The 25,592-nt window shown below is 44.2% G+C and overlaps 1 protein-coding gene across 1 annotated transcript in view; it reads left to right on the top strand.

Moving 5' to 3' along the window:
• The first annotated feature begins 1,512 nt into the window (after positions 1-1,512).
• UNC5D (unc-5 netrin receptor D) overlaps positions 1,513-25,592 on the top strand; it is a 323,527-nt gene continuing 299,447 nt past the window's right edge. Inside the window, exon 1 of the mRNA XM_084499193.1 lies at positions 1,513-1,608. The gene's annotated coding sequence lies outside the window, so the exon portion shown is untranslated. The remainder of the gene's footprint in view (positions 1,609-25,592) is intronic.

Genomic DNA, 25,592 nt, shown 5'->3' on the forward strand with positions numbered 1-25,592 from the left:
AGGTGTTGACTTGTACACCTCTCCCTTTCTAATGATAAAACAATACCACTTGGATCTTCATTACTCTATATGTTCCACCCACATTAATTACAATGGGGAAAAAAATAACAGAATTTCCTTGGAACAGGAGAAAAAAAAAATCCACTTTTCTTGAGAACGGAGCCCATACAGATGGAACACACAAGTGAGGAGGAACTTCCTACCAGAACCATTCACCACCATGCTCTGTACACCTAAGAATGCATTTCCCCAAAGCATTGGACAACCATTTTTAAGGTGTGAAGGGTCACAGATGAAACATTATGTACTCCCTTCAGTCAGAAATTTCTCTAGTTACCTTACAGTTCAATCAATCATCAGCAACGATTCCAGGGGTGTTCAAGAGCCAAGCTGTTCTTCTCAAGAATCGTGGACAATGGTGAATAATGCCTGTTTGTGGCTCGTTTTTGATGTCCTACTACTATAGCTATTTTTGTCCTTTACGAATGTGGTAGCAATTTAGTAATCTATTGACTTGACTTTATTTTTTCCATAAACATACTGCCTGCCGGATACATAATTCAAATTCACATATAAACTGTGAGCTGTTTGCTTTAGCAACAGCTATAATTTAAGTGTAACCTCAGCAGAAAGCCATTCTGTGCCATCTCCCTGTAAAGTGTAATTTAGTCTAGATATGCAATCTTCCTCTCTGCCATTCTAATAGGGGAGCTTGTTTGCTAAATAATCATCACAGAGTTTTGCTCAAAGCACCAGTTTTACACAGAGTTGGGCTTTCTCCCCTTCTTCTTCTCCCTGCCACATATAAATGTTGCCAGGCTAAATGAATGCTCTTTAGAAAGCTATTACTGCCATGTAGTTTTCATTTGAAAATGTCACAATAAAGCAATGTTCTTTGATGCTGAGAAGTATGCCAGGTTGGAGTATGATAAAAACAACAAATGAAATAAAATAATACATCAGAACGATCCAAAGGGCAAACAATGACACTTTTTAAAGCCTGAGGGTTTTTCCCCCTTTCTCTGCACCCTCTTGGTGCTTGATGGAAGCCGAACCACATGCCTCAGGACAGGCCCAAACAGCTCCGTTTGGCCGCTATTTGGGATGCAGGCATCCCCCAGCTACATATGGGGGACAGGGGCAGCTTAAGGACCAAACCCCAGAGACTTGCCCCAGCAGGCCAGACGTAAGTGCCACTAAGGGCAAGAATCAAGAGACACCATTGGGATCACTTTGAGGTGGGACTCAGAGCTTGTGCTTAAAACCCCTTTTCCCTTCTTCCGCATGGGAGGAGAGGCACCAGCACACACTCTGCCCACACTGCTTCACCACAGCATTGTCCAAAACACACAGAATAACTCAAGAAAAAACATCCACAACAACAAAACCCCCCTGTCTCCAGGGCGGGGAGCACTGCTTGGGCACGGCCGCTTCGGGTGAGGGACGGCTTTGTGGGTTCGAGGGCAGCTGGGTGCTGAAGGCAGGGATTTCTGAGGGAAAATGTGCCCAACTGAGCAGGCTCGTTTTATTTTTAAGGTGAAATAATCTAGTGTATGGCATCAACGGAGTGTTGCAGCTGCCACTGTCCAGCAGGGAAATGGTGAATGGGTGAGTACTGGGCCTGAGACCTGTGCTGGGCCTGCAACCCTGATAATTAACGTCTTAAGTATCCCCATCGATATTTAAGTTGTGTGCTTTAGAAAAGGGGCAGTAGTTCAAGCACTCAAAAATGAGGGAAGGGGTAAGGAGAAAAGCTGCCACTTCTTGTGTGAGGCAAAGGGGGTTTCTCTGATCAACGGAGGGTCCTGAAGCAGCTCAGGTGAAGGTCTTGTGGTGGTAGTGCCCGGTTGTGTTTCTTCTTGTTCTTCGAGGCATTTCGGTAAGTAGCAACAAAAATAATGGGCTCAGGAGCTGTGGGATCTCAGCTGGCTGGAAACCTGGCTCCTGCTTAAAAAGTAGAGTGTCTGGATACTATTAAAATAGAATTTATGGATGCGGTGTGTTATGGCTGAGGTACTGTGTAGTGTGGCTCCAGGGCATCTTTAATCCTGAAGTTCTCAGGGTGCTAAATGAGGCCAAGGGGGCTCTGCTTGAGAGATGAGTCTTATTCAAATTTCTTACTTTTTTCCTTCCAAGGAAGGGAATAATCTTTTTCTGCTTATATTCTGAAAGAAGTAGGAGGCTTTGCTGTATCAATTTCTAAAGCTGAGTACTGTCGGCAACCTTTTAGCAGCAGAGCTATGCAGGCGGCTTGTGTGGAGGGGAGAGGGAAGAAAACCCCTCAAAACAACCTTGAAAATCTACTGTCAATACAAAGGTTATACAACTCAAAGGCTATGCAACAGGGATTTTGAGTTACTCAAATGTCTAAGCTGACTATTGAAAAGCTTGTTGTGCCAAAGACTGCAGAAAGATGCTACCTTTTCCTGGTGTCCTGGGAATAGTAAAGATTGTAAGAGCTCATTTCTCTATCTGATATTTCCTGACCTTTGCAGCCTACTCTATATGAACAGAAAAGATCAAGCTAAAGACGTGGAAGAGCTCTCAGATGAGCAGGTTATTTAGTCTAAAAATCCTGTCACATCTGAGCTTTATCTCATGCTTTAATACAGCACCAAGCTTGACTTTGTCACTCTGATTTTACCTGTCTTTTTTGTTTTGCTAGTCCTAATTGACCCAGAGTCTATGACAGTGCTTGAAAGGGAAAAAAAGTGTTTGATTATTGCTGGGTTTTGCCACTTCAGCCTATGGAGAGGTGATCTAAAGCAGGACAATCTGCAATAGAAGTGGCTGGGGAAAGACTTCTATCATTGTGGAAATCCCCTAGTTTAATGGGGCAGGAGGAACTCAGAAAATGAGAACCCCAAAATACTTGAAAAGCTACCGAGGACTCAAATATAACTGCTGATAAAAAATATATGTACATAGTAGTTTCCTTTTGGCTGGTTCTTAGTTCACTTGAAAGAAAAAGCGAAATTCAAAGCTCTCATAAGGAAAACCAATGTGTTTCTGTGGGCAAATGGCAATATTATGACTTCAGTAAAAGTATTTCAGATAGAAGTATAGCTGGTATGTCAATATTAGTGTAATGTTCCACAACTGTTCACACACAGTGTTTCAGAACATAAACAACGTCAAATGTGAATGTTTTGTTAAGGCAAAGTAAGCTATTCCTTTAGCATATAGCTCTGTCCAAGCCCCTCTTCAGCCAGTTGAAACGTGTTGGTGTAAAACATTTTCAGCTCTTTCCAGTTAACACTCTTGTCACCACAGCACTGCCTATGTAGTGGGTGGGAATAAATAGAGAGCTGCGGCTCACAGTGGGTCTTGAGCTTCACATTAATGTGTGACTCTACAGAGCATGGTTTTTGTTTTGTATGGCTTGTGTCTTGTTCAGAGCAGATGGGTCCCCAATGAACCAGAGGAAGCCTGTACATCAGGGAGGATGGAGCAGCTGTGAATCTCTTTTAGACGAAGAGAAGATGGCAAGTAACGGCCTTGTCTGGGTTTGAGCACTCTCAGTCACTACTTCTGTAGGAACACATGCAAAGGGATAAAGGGAGATGATGCTCAGAGTGCAGGAACAAAGGGTCAGGTTGCTGAGGTTCAGATTTTCCTCTGTGCAAATTTTAGCAATATCAAAAATCTCATTTCTGCAACTTCAGTGGTAATGTTAGGTTATACAAGTTTATCTAGTGCTGCTGCCTTTGCTATTTCCTTTCATCCAGTTGTATAACTTCTGTTAGAAGCACATTATTGCTTCAAAACATGGTACAGAAAACATACCTTCCTGCTTGTCATGGTCATCTCTCTCTCCCGTGTCCTCTGTCAGCCATGGGTGCCTCACATCTGGACTCTGTCTCCATTCTGCCATGAGCCTACACTGCCTGTCCCCTAACACAAGGCTGTGACCCTCTGTTCAGGAACAATGCTGTTACTCAGGGGGTCTCCTGTTGGCTTGTTAAGAGAAGTGTGACTTCAATTGCTTGTAAGTAACACACTGTTAAGCTGAGATTTTTCCTGTTTTCTCCTAGCCAATATATCACTCGCTCTTGCCTTCTGTTAACAGCTTTGACTTCTCCTGGCATTACAGCTGGCTTGCTCCTTTCAGTGTTGGCCAGGAAAGGGAGTGAGGAAGGTGGGGGCTCCAGCTGTGCTGCTGAAGCTGCGTGAGGAATTTGTCATTGTTAGAGACAGTTTTATATTTCCTTAATGCAGTTAGCTGTTCAGATGCTGGTGGGGCCATTTGTCTTATTTAGTAAGGCTTTAGCTCTGTGCATGTAACATAGATTCACCTCTAGGATGACGCTTATGGGTGTTTCATGCTTTTCACCATAGGCTTTGTAGCTGACTAGTTAGGATTTAATGCTACCAACGTCAATAATCGTAAAACTAAGCTGAGTAATGGCACTGATAACTTTTGGCTCCTTCAAGCAGCGTGATGGCTAGTAACTGCATCTCCTATCCTTGTAGGCATTAGAATAATGATACTACGTGGATATTTTACTTCATTGTTATTGGTAGTGAATAACAGTAAACAGCAAAAGCTGTAATACTTGAGTCTAGGAGAAGAGGGATGTTTAGTCTTAGCTGTTGTCATAGAACAAAAGATCTAATTTTGACTCTCACAGTGCTGGAACTGCATTGGCGACTAAGATTCATGCTCTTCAAATCTCCCTGGCTTATCTAAACCACACTGGTGTACTTGAAATAGCCCAGCAAGGTATTGCTACAATGTGGGACCAAAAAGAGCTATTTTAGAACATCATTTTTAAGTCAGGTTTGCCACCTGAAGGAGTGTCTCCACTATTTAAATGTTAAACTGCTTCCAAGATGTTTTATTTAAACCGAGCTCAGTTTTGTAACTATATGCAGTTTATAGCTAGAGGTAAAACTGGGGGATGTAAAACCTGTCTTTGTCAAAACCCAATGTTAATTACAAATCCTTGGGGTTGCTAGGAAACCTTATCTTAAATGAATGTACAAGCAATCAGGCTAGATGCTGATATTAAAGTGATGCTGAGGAGATTTTGTTTTATTCCTCCTCTCTCCTGGCTGTGATAGGAGATTGATTTATATGAAGCCATGTCAGTTCAGGATTTAGGGAAGTCATTCCTCTTCTGAAATGTATTGGAAATGCAGTAAGGGGTGGGGAGAATGTTGTCTTTTGTCACATCTATTTTGTAAAAGAAGGGGTGATGCTGACAACACCCCCATTAAAATGTGTCCCTTATTTATTAATCCTGCCAACCTCTTTGACTCGAAGCTTTAGGGTTTTTTAAAACTTGTATTTCTAATGAAGACCAATAAAGTGAAGTGCAGCTTGCCTTGCTCTAAGTCAACAACCTTTTATTACTCCATCTTAAACTGGCAGTAACAGAATATGACTCTGCTTGCAGTGTCTGTACCCAAAGTTTTGCCTGTTTCAGATGCTTTGAAGACACACAGTAAGGGACTACAAAGGCAGCTGCGCTAGGCACAGCAGAGTCCTGTTCTGCAGTGAACAAAAACAGTCTAGAGAAGAAAACAGTCAAAGCATCATTGCCACCCTGAAAAATGGGTGACTTAATCGTTGAAGAGGACAGAGAAAGGGGCGCCTTTTCTGTCCTGGAGTCCGAACTTCTGAGTTCTGGTGGAAGTGGCTCTTCTGAACAATGGGACAACTCAATGCACTTCTTTGTACTCTCAGAAATGCATGTGCTTGTATGAGTAAGTGGGCTTCATTTGCTTTCTGCAAGCTCTGGCAGAAGTTAATGCTGAGACGTGGTTTAAATTGCCATACCATTTCTTTATGCAGCCTGCATTTACTTCTGGGGCAGGCTGCTTCTAGACCATATCTTGTTCTCATGCATGCATGCAAAAAAAGATTGCTTGGGATGTGGGCAGCTCTGAGAACATAAGATGCTGAAGGGGACAGCTAATGAAGGAGTTTGTGTTGAGAGGTGGAGATACCAACGAGAGTGCTCTTGGCTGTGATAGATTTTCTAATGAAAACTTCTTCCACCTCTTTCCTGTTTATTCCGAGTTAAGACAGAGCGGAGGATGGTCTTGCAGTTTAATTCCACTGATATTTTTTTTCCACTGGACAGGAATATCTATGAAATCGAAGCAGGTTGGAAGTCTCAATGGCTGGGTATTGATTTGAAACTCCTTGGCGAAAAGGGAGCCAGCACATTGACAAAATAAACATACCTTGTGCAGCAAATAGTTTATTGATGATCTGCCTGCAATGAAGTCATGGAGTCGACCTTCCTGCCTTGACTTACAGGATTTTTCTGACTACGGTGTTGAAAGGGCAGAAATAATGCATTAATTTCATGTTAGAGCTGGGGGAATTACCTCTTTGGGTTTGTTTGTCATGTCAGCTTTGTTAATTACCCAAAGAGCTTTCTTGATAGTTATTATTACAGGCAATTTAGTCCTTTCAAGCACTGGAGACCAAGCCTCTGTAAACAACAAAAAAAAAAAGTGTGGGTCTGTTTGTACTGCTGTCTAACCTGGGCTTCTAATCGTGTGTGTGTTTCTGGGGAGTAAGTCCTCCTTACAGGGAGGGGGCAAAATTAGGAACATTCCCAGCCGGTATCTCGAGTGAATGTTCAATAAAAGATGTTTGCTGGAAGTTTAATCTACCGTTCCCTTGTCCAAATAGTAAACTCTTACACTGAAATAGCTGTACCGAGGACTTCTGGCAGCTGTCCTCCACTTAAAAAATAAATCACCGTTGTAATTCTGTTTGTGTCATCCCTCTGAAAAATCAGTCGGTGTTTTTAAGCTCAATAACCACAGGAGCTTCTTGTTTTGCATCGGTTTGACAGCATCACACAGGAGTCATGCGCAAAGGCTCACCTGTTCGTACTGCAGGCAAACCTGTTGTGTTGCCAAAAGGAAATATTGTTTAGTGTATGCCAGAGAAATGCTGCTCCCCTGGGGAGTCTGTTTCTGACGTGTTTCTAGCTGCTCTGTCCCTTGAGGGAAATCCTGTAAGGAGTTGTAGAGCATCCAGAAATATTGGAAATACACCCGGCATGCTTCTATTTAAAACAAACTTGGGAGAATATACCACTAGGGCCTGTATGATGCCCACAGTTCTTCAGGAAGGGGCTGTGCCGAGCACCTGGAAACTAGCCACACAAGTTGTTCGCTCCTTCTGAAACTGCTAACAGCCTTGTTCTATTTGCAAAGTAATTTTGGGGAGGAAAAAGGTGAAACGGATCTAAAACTACTTTAAGTCTTAGTCCTGAAACCCTTCTGCCTGTGCTAAAGTGGAATAATGGCACTTAAAACTTGATTTTCCTTTTTTCCTCCCCAAAGGACCTTTTTAAAATCATGTCAGTGAACCTTTTTGATAGAAGTAGCCACTGGAAAAATGGTCATTTTGAACAGAATACCTTAACAGGTCTACGTGGGAGTTCTGGCATTCATTCAGCACTTTGACACAGCTGCTAACCAATAAAGTCGTCTTTATTCTGCCTCTAAATAACTCTTGGAAGTCTTTTCGAATTCCACCAAATCATTTCCCTTCATTGTAGCCCTGATTTATTCCCAGCTCATGATCAAATCTAAATGAGAAAAAAGGAAGACTTTCCTGAAGCTGCCCTAATTGGATGGGTAGGCTTGGCCGGGCTCCTGCCTTCTCACGTTCCAAATTTGCATTTTGACTTTTTCCTGGAAATCAAGTGAATTTTCTCACTCGCTGCTGCTGGAGCCTAAGGTTCCCATTCACCTCCTCTAATCACCCATACTGCGATGTAGGCCTTGAGATCGTAAATCTTTTTCTTAAATTGGGAACCACAGTGCAGGATATGGCCTCTTCCATTCTGACATTTTGTAATATCAGCCAAGATCTCTGCAGCCCTAGCTGGCAAACAGAAGAGCAGGTTTTCATTTTAAAAAGGGAGGTTTCACTACAGCTTTAGTTTTGTGTTTCTGTGTTCATGCAGTAACGTATTGATTGCTAGCTGCTGCTCTATTTCATAATTATGAATGACGTGTTCCAAATTTTGGGGGTTTTATGCCTCAGCTTTGTGCAAAAGCAGTGTTTTGTTGAGAAGCATGTCTGCCTTTATGCTACAGCAGGCTGAAACTTTGCGTAGCCTAACATCTTCAGAGAGCTCTCTTCAAATAAATTTAATGGCAGTGAAAGAAGATTGACAGCCCTGGAGACAGAGGGTCTGATCGTCCTGCTGTTCCTGTAATGAGTACAACCCTAATATTCCTGACGTGGTTCTACATTTCTTGAGGTGCAGCTCCAATACGCTTACCTTCCTGCCTGGCAGATCCTTCCAGCCCTCTGTAAGTGGAGCTGAGCAGCCCAGATCAGTTTAGACAAAACACTTGGTCCTCTGCAGTCCCAGGTGGCGGTGTGATGGAGGGTTTAAGTGGAAGGATCTGTTTTTAACCTTGGCCACACGGAGCTGCAGCAGACAAGGCCTGGAGATTGAGGCTCGCATGTCCTATGTCAGTCTGTGTGAGCTCTGCAGAAAAGCTTCACTCCTCGACTGGCTGATTGAAATGAGGCCCTGGATGGGCTGGTTTGATAGTTACTGTCCCAGGAGGTGTGCTATGTCTTGATTAAAATAAGCTTTTATTTGCCTTTGTAGTCCTGGTTTGCTACAGGAAAATATTGCTAATTTATATAGATAGGAGCTGAACTGACAGACTGGCTTGTGCTCTCTTCGGTCTTGATAAAGATCCTCTTGAAATCCAAGCGTGCTAATGATTGACACTAATTGTTTTCAGTAACGTAGTGAATTTTATGGATAATGCTCATCTGAATAGATGGTCAGTGCAGAGACTGGAGTGTAATCATACAGCAGTCGCTGTGGTGGCAGTGTCCTTTAATCAAAAGGTCAAAATAATTTGTGGCGTGACTTTTGTTTAAAATGGTGTTTACCATGGATATAGATGGCCCACAAAGGATTTAATAAAGGTGACTTAATCCTCTGGAGTTTAGTGAGATGGAAGGATGCTTATTTCTTAGATATACTGACAGATGGATTCCACTGGGGTTGGTCGGGATTGATTTATCCACGTCTTTTAAAACTTACTCTGTTTCTCTCAACTGGCTTCTGCTTGTCACTTGGTAAACTGCTTGGCCTCGCCAAACATCTTCCACTGGGTTTTGTGGAAGCACCTCACTGCACCACCGAGAAGGGATTGACTCTGTTTCCAATACGAGATGATCGCTGCTTTTTATAGCGAAAGATCCCCGGGGGCAAGGAGGGATGGAGGAAACAGGAAAAATTCACTTGGCCATATTAAGGCCCAGGACTTCTCATGTTTTCATCTCTTGCAGTTACAGTGACTGTTTTTCATTCTGAAGTTAATGGCCTTGTTGGTACCTGAAAAAAAGGATCTCGATGACTGCTCAATAATTCTGGGGGCAGCGCTGCCTTCTAATGGCACAGGGCTTGTGTTTGCAAGCGTGAGGCCGGGGGGATGTGGGGAAAGGCTGCCTGCCTCGCCTCTCCGCCTGCTCATTGAAGTAAGTAAAGTTCCCGTGATTTACCTAACCTCTCTGTGTAGGCAGACAGATTTAGAGCCATTTGAATGGAAGAAGAAGCATGATTTGAGCTAAGGGAGGTTAGGGAATGCAGGTAAATTCAGTAGCGAGCTGACCGATAGGTTTATGCTGGTGTAGACTGTAAAGAACAAAAACAGCAATAATGAAAGCCACCATTATAAATCTGCTCCTTATTGCTTATAGCTTCAGGCTGACTTAAAATCAACTTTTATTAGCTCCATATTAGGGGATTGTTTCCTCTGGATTTGATTACTAGGACGGATATATTTGAAATCTGCATTTCCATATAGATAGAACTGCTCTCAGAACCCTGCTGCATTCCTGAGGAGGCAGAGGAGTTCACCAGGGCTGATTGCTTTTAAAGGACTCGCTGCGACACAGGCCAGGGAGAATGTGGAGGTGAGGCATTAGGAGGGGACGTGTTACCTGGAATCAGTCCAGCAGACGGAGGTCTGTAGTTGCACGGGGTTTTATTTTGTTAGACTAACGACTGTCGTTGCTGCCTGAAATCAGTGCTGTTACACTGAGCCCTGCCTTTTGATGAATAAAGAGATGTGGAAGAAGGGATGCTGCCACCATGTTTTGGGGAGAAGAAACCTAGGCAGAGGTGATGTTGTTTTCCTTCAGACCTGCAAACTGCTGGTTTTTCCCACCTCTTCTTCTGTGGGCTGTTTTCTGACACTAGTGAAATGAATTCTTACAGAAATCAGCTGAGCTTGGGGCTGCTGGAGGTGAGCAGCAGGAACAGAAGGGATGAACTTTGGGATTAGCCCTGCCCAGTGAAGCTATTCCTCTAATCTTCCCGCAGGCTGCAGCTCCCGGGTGGTGTAAGTGGGGTTTCCCACATTTTCTTTCCATCTCTAACATAGAGAGAGACCTGGAGGTGAATTGCTTTGCCACAGAGTCTTTTGTCTGTGAAAAAGGAGGAAATCTCTTTCATGAAATTTTGACATTTGCAGACAAATGGTGTCCTGCAGCCTGTGCCAAATTCCCTTTGTTCACATGTAACCCTTGCTACAAACACCTCCTACCTTGATATTTTTAGTGACAAGTGGAAAATTGCTCTATTAGCAGAACAAGGGGAAGTTAATTCCTTCCAGCACCAGTGTTTTTTTTTAAGGCCTTGAAAACTTGGAATTGAATATGCAATAACAGGTAGAAAAAGACTGAGTACAATCATGTAAAAGCAGAATTACTCCAAATTGATTTTTCGCCTTCCCTCTTGTACTAATTTTGTACCTATTTGATGTTGCCGGAATGAGCTGGCTTTGAATGGAAGTTAATGTCAAAGAAACCCCTGCAGCCCAAAGGTGGGATTCAGCTGGCAGATTTTTAGGGTATGGATTGGGTTAGGCCAGGCCCTCAGCTGTCTTTGCAATGTGTTATTCTCTCATGTTTACTTCATTCTCTACCACGGCAAACTTTTAAGACCAAGCTGTGGTACACCTGTAATGAAGAGCGGGAGGAAAGGAGCTGTAGCTAAACCACACTTTGCACAACGATGCTGCCTTTGAAACAGCGAGCTTTGTGTTACTGGTCCTTGGCTGCCTCACAGCATCAAATATTCATTCCGTGTCTGCATTTTGATTGAGATAGTGTGATACAAGAAGACATGATGTTGCTTTAAGCCAGCAAAATCGCAGAGCTGTCAGAAAGGAGACCACAGCTACACGAAGCTCTTTCTTCAGAAGCAGCAGTTAGCAGGCACGTCTGGTGTAAGAAGTAAGTGCTGGAAAAGCAGGGGATAGCCCAAGAAGAAATGAATTGCTCGTGAAAGACATGGTGTTTGGCTTGAAGATGTAAAATCTCAGTCCTTTTGTACACAGGAAGAAAAAGCAATTTAATCTGCAATACAACAGACTGCATAATAAACAGGTACAGGTACATAACCTGTTAACCCTGAACTGTTGGCTGCTCAGACTGTATAATAAAAAGCCCTGTCTATATTACCTGGAATTATTGCTGCTATAACAGACTGCAGGTAATAAACAGGCACGGGTATATTGCGTTCACCTCTTTCTAGAGGCAGAAGTGTTATTTTTCCCTCCTGCTGTTCATGGCTCAAGCCGGGCTACTGCGAAAGGGCCTGGGTTTGGTGCTGTTGGCAGTTAGTGCAGGTCAGTAAGGACTGAGTGGTTTCCTTTCGACAACCGTTTCGTGAGTGATGCAAATAAATTTGGTAGCTAAAGACATCCTCTGATTTGAAGGGTGTCCATGTTGCCAAAACCACCAGGATGAGCAACCATGCTGCATACCAACAAACCACTGCACTGCCTGCTTCCTTTCAGCTACATCGAGGGTGGTTTGCTGGTGGTGTGTGTCTTCAGATGGAGGAAGAAGATGGAGCCAGGAGGATTTGTTGCCAGAGCACGTGCTGTCAGCTCTGAGAGTAAACCAAGGCCACTGCTGGCAGGCTGCTGCTTTCACAGGACCAGTGTTCAAAAGCTCCTAAGCTTTATTTTCCTGATGTGCCTTCTCTGTAGCAGTAGGGTGCTGAGCTCACCTCCTGTGTTTACTGCAGCTCCTAGAATTAACCCTGTCTTCACATTCAGGGGAGAAACCATAAAAAGAAACATTGAACAGTGCTGGGCACAGAGGAAGGTCCACCCAGTGATCAGTCACAGTCAATGGTTATCTAAGCTGCTTCCCTTGATAACTACTTGTTAGCTCAACTTGAAGAAAGAAAATGAATGTAAGAAGGCATTTGTCTTGACAGTTTTACAGGCCACAGGCTTGTAAGAACATCGCTGCCCAAATCATGCGTTTAGCCTTTATCACAAATACTCTGGACAACGGAGGGATATTTATTAGGGCACGTTAAACTGCTGACCTGGCCAGGAAGCAGCCGACTGTCTGCTCAGTGCCCTGGGAGACAAGAATCACCGCTCCTGGCAGATGAAAAAACAAAATGTTGCTCATGCTGGTTTTGCCTTGGGAAGGAGGGATGGGGAAGCTGTTTCTTTACCCACAGTTTTTGATGCCAGACCATCTTAACAATCTTTCCAGGCAGTCTGAGATACTGTGTATGCCGTGCATCTATGTAAACGGAAAATTTCTTGCATTTAAGACACTGGACTGGGGGATAGGGTTTAATTCTGAAATTTTACATATCTACATCAGTGTAAAAAGGCTAAGAGCCTTCATCTTTCCATCCTGAAATCCTGCATGTGCAAGACAAGGATAATATTTCTAAACCTGACTTTTGCATTAATGTTTCTTGTTGGACTGAAGCCTTGGTTCTGAGCTTCCTTGCTGCTACTGTACTTGTACAGTGGCAAAATGGGGCCCGGTCTCGGTGTTATGTGATAAATAGTTTCACCACGCACTGCACAGAAACCGTGAGAGAAGGGAAGAGCTCTGCGTTCTTCGAAAACATCAGAACAGAAGCATCAGGGACAGTTCTGCCGAGACAGAATTTGACTAAGTCTTTCAGTTCACTGATCAATATGAAATCAACACGGGGATGAAAACGAATCAGTGGCACTCGATAGCCGTGGCCATCACCCATGCTGTTCTCATTCACAAGCGCTAAAAGGAAAAGTGAGCAGACAACAGATCAAACTGAGGAGCGGATGATCCCTGCTGGAGACACAATCATCGACTGGCTTCGTCCCGTGTCCCAGAGGAACTCAAAGCTGAGTCTCTCTGGAAGTTATAATCGTGTACATCTGCAACAAGGCAAGTCTTAGTGCTCAGAGGCTGTCATCTGCCCCTTTGGATTTTAGCAAAGCTCATCTTTTATTTATGCCACGTAAAACCTTTTGTCAGAGGCTGTGCTGGAGGTTGCTGCTGATGGTCAGGAGGCTCTGATTCCTGGCTTGATGCTGCAGCTGGCCGTGTGCTTCTCCTCTCCTGCATGTGTGAGAGCAGCTCAGCACCAGTTGTCCATGGGTGTTTCGAGCAGGTTTAATACTATCCGTGTTTCCTGGTTCCTAACTCAAAGCGCACTGAAATGCAGCAAAAAGTTACCTTGATTTGAAGGAGCTCTTGGCTAGGCTTGGGTTTCCTACAGGCTGACCTTTGAGACGAGACCTCAGTGCTGAGAGAACAGCAAGGAGGCAAAAACGTGCATCTGGCTGGATGCAACTTATTGAAGGTTCCGTGTGTTCAGTGGTTACTAAAGCTGCTTTAAACCCTCTGCTAAATACTGAATTACAAGCCCAAACTTACCTTCCCTGCTGCCACTCAGGAAGCTTGTCTGATTCCATCCATAATAGGCTTGAAAAACGAATAGAGTGATGGGTCTTATGGAATTATTTTTCAATCTCTGCAGCTTTTCCTGCTCATAGTTACAAAAGAAATAGGTGCTCTCCTGAGCTTACACATTGAGTAAGCGGTACTGTAGTGGGTGGCCTCAGTTTTGGCTCTCCTCTGACACAAGTGTCCTTCTCTGAACGTTTTCTGCTACAGCATCTATTCTCTGAAAGTGTTTTTCTCTTCTTGCAGTTGCATGACCTTTTGTTGGAGGATGCCCTCATGGTTAAGGCTGCAGCGTGGTGCTGTGACAGGGGAATCGACAGTCGGTGCTTGCTCAGTGTAGTGTAAGGACCCGTGTGGCTAGAAGCTGATTTTCATTTACTTGTGGGCTTGAATGAAACTACTGCAACTCCCACGCCTCTTTGTCATCTGGAGCCAGAACTTCAGAAGCGTAAGTGGAATATTTCCTCCGGCTCCTGCGGGGCTCTGGCAGCCAAAGTTGACTCAGGGCGTATTCATTTGTGCCTGGTAGAAAAACCAGCTCCACTGTGGGAATGTTTCTTCCAGAAATTGGACAGGCATTTTAAAGAATGAAATAGATGTTGCTTATTATTTATTACAGCTACATCCCCAAAGGCCGTAACTTGGAGGCAAGCAAGGCATCACAAATACAGAATGTGGTCCAGCTGATGTCTCTGGGCACCCTGCCTCCTTTAACCTTCTGAAACTGTTTGATCTAGATGATAAATATTAAGCCCAGGAGAAAAGTACTGTGCCTTCCATGAAAGTTCATGTCCAGTAGCTGTTGCTGGCATATAAATTTTGCAATGAAAACATAAAATGCAGTGGTAATTAAAACTTGCCATTTTGTAATTGATTGACAGTTGTTGAAATTGAAATTACTTCCTAGTGAGAGAAAACAGGATTTAGTACAGACCAGGGCAATGCTTCTAGGGCTCAGAGAAACCTGCACCTTTTGAGGATCTATTTTAGTCCTTTCCTTGTAGGATCCCTATTAGAAAAAATCAAACTCCTATCTCTTCAGCTGCTCCCTTTTTGCAATTAGTTTTTTAGAAGCAGAAGCAACTGAAACATTGAATTTCCAAACTATTGAACATGGCTCCATGGAAAATCAGGGGGTTTCCACACTAGAAAAAAACAGCTGAACTTACGTTATTTAAAGTTTTACAGCAGTTTAACTGTGCTATCCTGGGTTGGTATAAGGCTAGTTAAAATCGCATGGATTCACAATAACTTCCATTCTGATTTTCTTTAAAATCAAGCAGCTCCAGTCTAGTGAAATTGAGTAGCTCTGGTCTAGCAAAGGGGAATTTAAGAGCAGTGGCAAACTGCATTCAAGTGTTACTTAAATCAGGCTGAGTGGAATGTGAATGCTTTAAGACAAACCCCCTTATTATTCATCAAACTTCCAGAAACTGCGCCGAGGAGTGTTCCATTAGTGGAAGGTTTTAAGCATAAAGTTACTATCTTATTAAATCAAATTTAAGCAGTTTAACTTCTCTAAATACATTCAAATAAAGCATTTTCCAATCAGGAAATGATGATGTACGTAAATAATCTAAAATGTATCAGCCACACCATTTCTAACTACCTTCTATTTAGGTACCTAATTACTGCAATTCTTAATGTCTGAAGTCCAGGAAAGAAATCTGGGACGATTAAGAAAAGTAATCTCAAATGAAGAGGACAGTAGTGGGTGAGGAACAGTTAATGGATGTTTCTTGATGGCTACAGCCTCAGCCATTGAAATCTTGGGAGGGCACTAATGATGCAGCTTTTAGCTGAAAATGAGCAAAGAGCACTGAATTAAAATGCTTAGGTATCAATAAATGCAAATTTCTGCTCATTGAGACTTCCTTTATAAATGGATGTTTTCCAGTCAAGCTGGTTTAATTAAAAAAAAAAAAAAAAAAAAGTGCAAACTTCTGCTACTCGAGGCAATGAAATGCTATTTCTGGAGGCTGGAGGTTGCTATTCTCAGAGTGCAGCAGGCAAAATGCAGCCTGTGCTCGCCCTGCTCTAGCTCGCTGGTGGGCATCGTAAACAAAATCCATCTTTTTCTGAAGCCCTCTCTTTAGCTGAGCTCCAACTCTGTTCTTTTCCATCAGGGGGTGTGTGTGGGGAAACATCCCAATAGCAGTAATTCTGCAAGATGGTATGTGCCATTTTTCAAGGTATTTTGGAAATGATTAGTTGCACGGGGATCTCTCGCCCACCGATGAAACAATCACTGCTCTGTGTCATTCCTCAAACATCTCTGTCAAGCTTCCATCGAGGCTTCACCTGTCTGAAAGCTTGGAGAGGAAGTGAACTAGCTGGTCCCATTGTTTTGGGGAAGCGAGTAGTTGCACTCTGGCATTAAAACTCACCTGAAGGAAAGGTTTTAGTCCTGACTTAGCTCCGTTAGCTGCTAGTGGAGCTGCTCAAGCAGTTTGAAGTTGGGCTTGCGGGGGTGCCTTCCAGTGTTGGACTGGTTCTACCCCCACGTATTCCAGCTGTGTTGACAGAGCTGCTGTTGATTTACACCGGGGTGCTAAGGACAGTTGAGCTCATGCTTGCTCCACTGCTTGGGAATGTTTTCTTTCCGTCCTATTTTCTCTGTAAGAAACACTAATTGATATTCATGCTCGTATGTCTTATGAACTATGAGTCAGAGGAATAAAAGCACTTAATCACTTAATGAAATTATTGCCTCTCCAGGCATGAAAAAGGTGGTGGTGGAGGGGAAGCATGAAATGTTTTGTGTGAGTCTCTTCAAAAACAAGGCTGGTTCTGCTTTTGTAGCGTGTACGATTTAACGTGTTCCTTTCTTGTACGCTGGTTCATGGGGAGAGTAATTGCTAATGCTGCTGCTGTTCTGCAGCTGTATTCCCCACCAGGCTTCCAGAATCAGCAGGCTGCGCTTCGGGTAGAAGTTGGGTGTGCTGGGAAGGTGGGCTGCTCGGGAAAGGGAATTGCATTTCTGAACTGGAAGGGTGGCTCAGGAAGAAGAAAAATAAAATCACAACGTGCCACGGGGTGACTGGTGCCAGCTTACAGCTTAAGAGCAGCAAGCGCTCAGCTCTTAGAGGAGGCTTTGAGCACTGTCTGTTTTCACTGGGTGTGAAAACATCAGCAAGTGGTGTTGGATTCACCTGGGCTGGCCTTCTGCCTGGCAATTCGGTGATGGATCTTTGTCCTTTATCAGCTCACCTGCACCAGGTGAGCAGTAAGACAAACCCGAGGGTTTTCCAAACCACTCGGTGACACATTTTGCAAATCCACAGATGACAACCCGTGAGTTCCAGCCAAATTCTGGTTAGGCCAATAGCTCCCTGTGTCCCTGAAGCCGCCTCTGCTGTGAACTGTTCGTTACTTCCAGCCCCAGCCTTGTCTGCAGTCTCTCTCCGCATGTTCTTTTGCAGGGCCTGTGTTCTGTTTGGATGGATGTGTGAACGCTGAGTGAATTGATTCTTGTCAATTATAAAGACTGCAAGGAGTCTGGAGACTCCCTGAGATGAAAAGCACTGAAAAAATGTGCAACATTAATTATTTATCTCTCGCTGTCATTATTGTATAGGGTTTAAATTACTACTTCAAAATCATTTCTCATTACACTGTTCTGTCATCTCTATAGATACAAAGAACTTATATACTGCAGATATTAAAGAACACAAGCCACTCTGGATTTATAAGGGAAGAGGCTCTTCTCCCCTCCCTTCTGTTCCTCCCACTAGCCAACTGGATTAGTTTGGACTAAATTAAATAGGCTCAAAAAGCCAAAAGAAAGAAGCAAATCAATATAGAATAAGAAATTAAAAATCGCTTCATTGAATTTATTTTAATCTGCAAAGTTGTAAAGTGCTTAAACTGCAGATCCCACACTCTGAAGAAATCCGAGGGGATTCTCGATATGAATTTTGAATGCAGCACTCAGGTTTGTGGTTCTAGTGCATAAGAAATGAAGTTTCTTTTGTTCCCAGTGGTCAGCTAACTAGATTTGTACTGGAGGGTGGGAACGAAGAGGGTGGATGCTCATCATGTGTTTTCGCACAGCGCCAGCGCCTTGGTGGCAAAGAAGCCCTTTAGGTTCTGTGAATATCTCACCCTGGAAACAAACAGCTTCCTCTTCTGCTGGACCTGCTTCCCCCCTTAGATGGTGCATTCTTTTTTTCCCGTGTAATACATCATTGAAGCAACTCATTCTGGTGATGAATTACTCGTACATGTTATCAGATGGGCCTGTTCTGATACTCCTGCATCATCCCGAGTATTACACTAATATATCAGCAGACTGAACTGTTGCTCCGATTATATGCCTCAGCCCCATATATCACGGTGCTCACATGTGCACACAGATCCTGCTGGGATGGTGCAGCCTGGAAATGGGGCACCAAGGGATGCCCCACTCGAGCTTGGATCTGGAGCTGGCATTTTTGCACGGGGCAGAACTTCAGGGGAGGCTTGGAAAAGGGATCATTAGCAGACAACTCACATTTTTAGGGCTCTGTAGTTGTTTCAAATTGCATGACCCACATGTTAATGCGTTTCAAAGCCAGTGTCTCTGGAAATTTGGGCTTTTTATGAAAAGTGCTCGTGCCCCGCAGCTGTTTTTGAAGCCTGGGGTCTCCCCTCCCTCCTCCTGCTGAGAGCATCACCATGTTAACCCTCCAGCATCCTCGGCGCTAAGAGAACCAAGCGCATCTGAAGGGTGTGGAAATGGAGCATAAAAGGCATATTGTTCAATCTCAGAGCATTCAGGGACAGGCTGGTGGGGAGGGTTGTCTTTTTTTTGCTGGTTAGAAAGTGAATCTGCCTTGGTGCCAGACTCCCCTGCTCGTGTTCAGGGCTTGTGCCCCAGGCCAGTCTGTGTTCAGGTGGTTTGAACTTGGCTTTAAACCTGCAACTCCAAAGGCCTGTACTTCTAATCCTGCTTAATGCTGTAGTTACTTAGCTCAGGTTTTGTTCAGATAATGTTTAATTCCTCTTCTAAAGCCAATCCAACATAGCTACACCTCATAAGCTTGCAAAACCAGCCTTCAAATTTGCAAGAACAGGGTTTGTTCTCCTAAAGTTCCTGGCACTGGTGCTCCCAGGACCCAAACCAGCACCTGCTGAAGTCAGCAGAGGCTGCTCTAGAGGACACGAGGTCAAGTGTCTGGTACAGAACAAAAAAACACACAGCAGGCTTTGCAAATACACTGCCAGGTAGCTGGGTTTTGTCCCAGGCAGTCTTTCCCCTGCTGTGGTACCCAAATGCACGCATCCTGCTGGAGGAAGAATGGGCTGGGTGTTTGCAACCTCAGCCCCTGACATTTGTCTCTGAACAAGATGCAGCGAGGAAGCTTACGTTATTTGCATCTCAGCCAAGATGTTTATGGATTTGTGGATAACTTTAGAGACAGGCATTTTATATTCAGGGCAATCTTTTGCAGCTGTTGAAAATGAATTGCAAAATTAAAAAAAGCAAGCAACTTGTGAGGGGAAAATAAGTCTGGATTTGAGTAGGAAACTAGAAAGTAAATAACAAGGATTACGCCACAGCTCCAGGGTAACAACATAACATAATGCTGTGCTGAGATAGAAAACAAGAGTGGAGGAACAAACTGGAGATGCAAGATTGATGGGAGATCAGGTTCAGCCAATTCATATTTACGTGGGAACATGCAGATCAAAGCATGTTTGGAAGCTGCATTCTCCGTGTCTGAGGACAGGTTAGAAAGTGGAGGGGTCTGGTCTTATCAGATGGCCCAAGCAGAAAGGGAATTTGTAGACAAACTGTTTGTGTAAGATACTTTGGAGTTTGGTTGTGGTGCCTCTCCAGAGAGGGGTGCATGGCAGCATCTGTCCCTGTGAGCAGGGAGGTGCCGTGAGTGGCTGTGCTGGGCTGGGGACTGCAGGCAGAAACTATGAAACCAGCAACGAGAAGCCTCAGCCCCCCGAGGTAGCCCTGATGGTTACTAAATTTGCCGATGACACGTTTAATGCGCCCGTTCTTACCAATAAACTATCATCAATCTTGAAAGGTATTAGAGCCAAACATGCTCGACAGCATGACTTTGGTAATTATCAACCCACTTTTACCCTTTCTTGATCTGCTCAAAATGCTTCGAAAATAACTGCCTCACTTCAAGAATGTCACCTTTGTCTAAACATTTTTTAATACCCAACTCTCATCGTGCGCTTGTCTCATCTGACACAGCTATAATTTATCTGGCTATCTGATGTCTTCAGACATTAATATTGTGATCCTGGGCTGATTGACCAAGGGCACAGTTAAGTACCTAAACCACCAGGAAAGCATTAAAACAGAGATACGGCGAACCTGTGCAGTGAATTGTTGAGAAACACAGCAGACTGGTGGATGAAACCCATGAGAACTGTGTTCCTCATCTCCTCTCCCTTTCTTTCACTGCCATGTTTTTATTTCCTTTTCTTTTTTTTTTTTTTTTTTTTTTTTTTTTTAATTAGGTCAATAAAAGAAGTTGTCTAAATAAACTCCACACTGGTCTGCTACAGGTGCTACAGGGATGGCAAGCAGAAGAACAGACAAAAGGTCAGTAAGGAGGTGTGACTTGTTAGGAGAGGAGGCCTTTCCTGCTCAGAGTTAGCTATTCCTGCACAGTTCATCTTTCACCTGCCAGGTTAAATGAACTCACACTAGTACTAGGTGGGAATATCTGGCAGATGTGATGTGTGGCACACATGATGTCTTTGTGGTTTAAAAATAGTGTGCCCGCTCCAAAGCGTTAACCTGATGAACACGAGCATCCGACATCCACGCAAGTGATTTGAGTCCTGCGGTATCCAGTCTGTCTGGATTCAGCTGCTGTGACAATTTGCTCTGTACCTTGCACTGAATGCTCTTTCTCCTCCCACAATTCCTGCCATCTGAAAGAGGACCAGCACGTATCGGTTATGTTCATTAGCTTTGCAAAATGTGACTGTGATTCATAATCATCTGCTGCTTTGAGACAAACAAAAACCAAAAACATGTTTCATCTCCCTTCCCTGGCAGTAGTTGTCTGGGGACTCAGGCTGGAGCCTGGAAAATCAAAGCCTTGTGGAAATGCTGAAGCTGAAGGAAAAAGTGAAATGAAACTTTTTCTAGCTTATGGGCTCTGGTAAAGCATCAAACTGAGCTGGAAATGCTGTCTTGTTTAACCTCACTAGGAATTCCCTCTGTACCGGATAGCTAGGCGTACATCTGGATGAAATGTGGGCACTGGAGGTTTCTGTTCTGCTGTACAAATGTGCCCTGCTGTCACCTCCAGCATCCTGGCTCTGTTCTGTTACCCTGCACAAGCAGTTCCCTGGGATGGGAGCGGGAGGCGAGGGAGCATGGTTTGAGACCCTCACAGAGCTGGAAAACAGCAATGTCACTGTGCTGTAGCTGCCTCTTGAAGGATGAAAAAGCAGCCTAGCATGTCTTCTCCTGAGGCCCTCGTTCATAGAGCAGGATGTGCTACGGCAGCATGTCAGGCAGAGGTGAGCATGTTATCACAGTGGCATCAACCGCATTGTTCGTGTCAAGCCCCAGAGGAGAATGTAATGAAAATAGCTGCTGTTCCTTCTGTTAATCTGCAGGGACCCTCAGGGAAGGTTTGAGCATTAAATTAATGTTACCGCTCCTGGAAACCACCCATGGAAAGGAGCAGGAGCTGTGACTTTGGTCACCGAGCTCAGCCTTTGCTTGCTGCTTCTTGGACACAAACGCCAAAGGACAGAAAAAAAAAAAATCCCCGAACAGCCCTGCTGAGCTCTGCCACTCCGCTGCCGGGTTTGGGGCATGAGAAACAAGGATTTCCAATTTAGGTGCTTCCTGAAAGCTTCAGCTGAACCTTTGCAGCTTTGCAGGCTGTGTAGCTGGGCCTTACGGTTTGTTGTTGGTTGTGCGTGTTGTTTGCATGTGCGAACTGTAAGATTTTTGGGGAAGGGCCGGTCCCTCGGGTACTTTGTATGCTGATGTGCTACGGGTAGATCCTGCTACATTTTCAAAACAAGGGTGATGTTAACAAGAATGGATTTCTGAAAGGAATCAGCAGGTACGTTGTGTTTATTTCAGCCTCACGGAAGAGTTTAAGCAGTCAGGTAATAAATAAATAAATATATATATATATTTGTGCCTCTTTGCTGGTTAGCTACTGCAAGTCAGCCAGCTGGGGGAGTGCAGTGCTGCTCTTGCAGGATTTTCAGACCAACTCGAGCTTTCTCTTTGATTTTTCCCTAACAGTGTTTTCCTTCACTGTTTTCTGAAAGCTAGAGGACTTTTTCCCTTTTCCCTTCATTATTTTAAAATAAATTAGGACATGGGGTGGGGGGTAGGGCCTGAACCAGTAGCGGTGTTGTTTTTCTTTTTTTCCAATAACCCAGAATTTGCCTCATGCAGCAAATACCTGCTCAAAGACATCTTTTCGCTCGCTAGCTACAACACCCGAAAGCTAAACTTCCCTCATTAACAATTAATGGCGCTTAGGCTTCATGCTCCTGATAATGTCAGCATTGATTACATTTGGAAATGGCAAGGCCCGCTTGCAGGAAGCATCCTGAGCCTCCAGCGAGCAGGCGGCACGGCGGGGTGGTGGCTGCAAGAAATGTTGGCTGGGCAGGAGCGTGACCGAGGGGGCTGCATGGTCTGTCCCTGGGAAGCCCACGGTTTATTCCTGAGCTGTGAGCAGATGGAGCTGGCATTTTTAATGCAGCTTAGGTAGGGAATTGTGAAAGGTATCTCGAGCACGATGGTCACCAGAAAGAGCTTTTTCGTTTGTGTATTGGTGGAGTGATGCTGACCTTGGGACGTGGCAGCTCTGCACGTCTGCCTCAATTTTCTTTTGGAAGAGACTTGGACAGACGTGTTCTCACGTTGCCAAACGCTCTTGTTTCTAACCTGGAGCTCCGGGGTTGTTTCTTGGAGGGCACGGTGGTTGTTAGAATAGAAACAGCCTTAGGGCAGCACCTGGCCTGATAGAGGAGCCCGCTGCTCAGGCACAGGAGGGCACTGCTCTGCTCGGCTGGCATCATCTCCTGCTTGGAAAGCTGAAGTTTAGGGTGGCACTGGTAGGAACTGAATTTTAATAGCCTTGTTGTATAAGGACCCCAGAACTCGATTAGGATGTACCAGCTAATAACCCACCAGTTATTAGCTCCCCATTTTTCTGTATAGATTTACTTCTTTGGAGCCGTGGCCATTTTCTCTTTATTTTTCAATAAAGCGCTGTCAACACCATCTGAAATGTGACAAACAGCAAGAGTAGCAATTAGCCTTGTCACAGGTATCAGAGCTGGGAAAACTGTGCTTAAAGCCACGTTAGTGGGACTGGAGATGTTAAGTGAGGCTGTTTGCAGGCTAATAGATGTGGTGTAGCTAATTAGAGAACGGAGAGCTGTATTTTTTCAGAAGCAAAGCACTTAGGAGTGTCAGGTGTCTCGTTAGACGTGGAAGAAAACCAAGGAAGGAGTTGGGTGGGGTGGTGCCAATGAACTGTACTTGCTCGGCATGCAGCGCGGAGGGCCCAGCTAAATACAGGCCTGGGTAATTTTTTGCTTAAAGAATTTAGCCAGCACTACCAGAATATTTGTAATTGAATTAAGTTAAAGAGCAGATACTCTTTTTACCTGCATGTTTTTATCTACTAATCCCCTTGCTTTCAGAGGGAGAGCTTCTCTGACCTGCTGCTTCCCCCTGTCGCGCTGCTACAACAGCACGTTGTCCTTTGATCACTGTCATCTTAAACACCTGGTCCCCATCATCAGTTTTTAAATTCTGTTTTCCTTTAGGATAATGAACAGCACAAGCTCTAGGTAGCATGAGAGTTTTGGCTTCCAAATAGAAGCTTTTTAGGCAAAACATGCAAGAAATTCAATTCCTAGCCTCGTGTTTTTTGTTTGTTTTTTTTTTTTTTTTTTTTCAGAACAACTTTGCTTGTGTTCCTTAACAATAGGCTTTGAGCCGTAAGTATAATAGATGTTAGACTAATCCCAATTAACATGTGCAAACAGAAGTTTTAAAACACCACGTCTCCATAAAATGCTTCTCTCTTCCTCTCTGCCGTAGTAAAATGCACAGCTGGAGTAGTGGTAATAGCTTGCTTGGAGCATCTCGGGTGGTTTAACAGATTAAAGCAGGAAAAGCAAGGGTGGTCAGACCCATTTTTTCAGACAAGGAGAGCAAGCCTGTCAAACTAACAAGCAATGGTACAGAAAATGTTGTCTGGCCCCAGATTTGTAAGATCAATCGCCTCAAAACAGCCATGTTGTTACTGGAGAACACAGATTTGTTGCAGATAAGTCCTGAGGGTGTAGATTTTTTGCCATGCGGTTGTCTACTTTCAAGCTATTCTCCACTATCAGGAAAGCTTGACTTTTATCTGAAATCCCCAGCTTTCAGGAACTTGTGCTTGTACAAAAAATCTCATGCCACAAACTGAGTTTGGACCACAAGCAGAACTTCAATTTTCCCACCTTTTATAGATTTGACAGCACTGCACTAGGAACAGTTTTCCAGGGCTGTGCTGGCTGCTGCTGGAGATTGGGGTAAGTTCTCCCTGGCTCAGGATGCTACCTGGTTTAAAATACTCTGTTTATTTATCAAAGCTTCTTCCTCAAAATAGTATTGATTTTTCAATTCAGCATCGGTTATGGAGCTGGAACCTTGTGCAGTGGGTAATGGGAATTTCAGAACGAGAGAACAGAAAATGCCAAGCTGGGGTTTGGTGAATGTCATCTGGGAGATCAACAAATGCGAGAGGGAATGGCTTCTCAGGGAGCCTTCTGTGCTAGAGGTGAGCACAGGTCCCGAAAAGGCTTGTTATGGAGCTTGAGAGGACAAAGACAAACCAAGAGGCTATCAGGGAGGTGTGTTTTTATGAAGCTTAAACATTTGAACAGCTGGGTGACAAAAATGCCTGGGGACTATTTTCCGCAGTCTCACTGCGCAGCCTGCTTAGCGTCAGCTACCTAAATATCACCAGTTATTTCACTGAAGTTATCCCTAGAGGGGCTATAATGGGAGCGAATGGGGAGTACATTTTGGAACCAATTAGTCTTAAAAGTCTGCGTGTTTTTTTTTTTTTTTCTTTTTCTTTTTTTGAGTACAGTCTTCAGGGAGCTAAGTACCATGTTGCCTAATGGGCTGGGTGTCTTCTATTGCCTGTACTCGATCTTCAGGGATGGCAGCTAAACATGAATCCCTGGCATCTCAAATGAGATTTTAAAAGCCCGAGATTCGAGGAGCAAGGGGAAAAAAAGGGAAGGGTTTGCTCAGCTTGTGGTTAAATGTACTGTACTACTGCATAATGGAAGAAAGCCTTAAGGGAAAAGGAGGCACCCCTATAAAATACGGAACATTACTGATATTGAGTACTTTAAAATAAGTGGTACAGTCTGACCGCCCTTTTTGTACCTTACCTCCTGCATTTTCTTGCTGTCCTCAGTTCGATATAGCAGGTATGTGTTTAAGGACTGGCTCTCATAAGGAGGGATTCGGGCACTTGCTTAAAAGCTTTTCTGAACTGGGGCCCAGAAAGGCTGTAAAAGCACCAGGTTCCAGGTCGGTCTTCAGCATCTCTCAGGGTGTGAAGAGCACAGAGGCTTCTGTGTGTGTGTGTCCTTGCAAAGCAGTTCCTGAATTCCACCCTCAGCCCCTGGTCTGAGGAGCAGCCCCCTTCAGAGCTGCCACCAGAGAGACCTCAAGGGTTGGGAGGGAACAGAAAGCCTCGTGCTGGCTTCTGTGGACACCTCGGGGTGGCCGTGAGCTGTCGCTTCCATCCTCAGAGTTGAAAACAAAACTTGTATCGTGACCTAGGCTAAACTCCCCTTTCAAGTGAGTATTAAAGCTTTCTTCTTCCCTTGGCAGAGAAGGTACCCTGCACCA

This window comes from Aythya ferina, assembly GCF_964211825.1.
Source record: "Aythya ferina genome assembly, chromosome: 27".
In the NCBI taxonomy this organism is placed as follows: domain Eukaryota; kingdom Metazoa; phylum Chordata; class Aves; order Anseriformes; family Anatidae; genus Aythya; species Aythya ferina.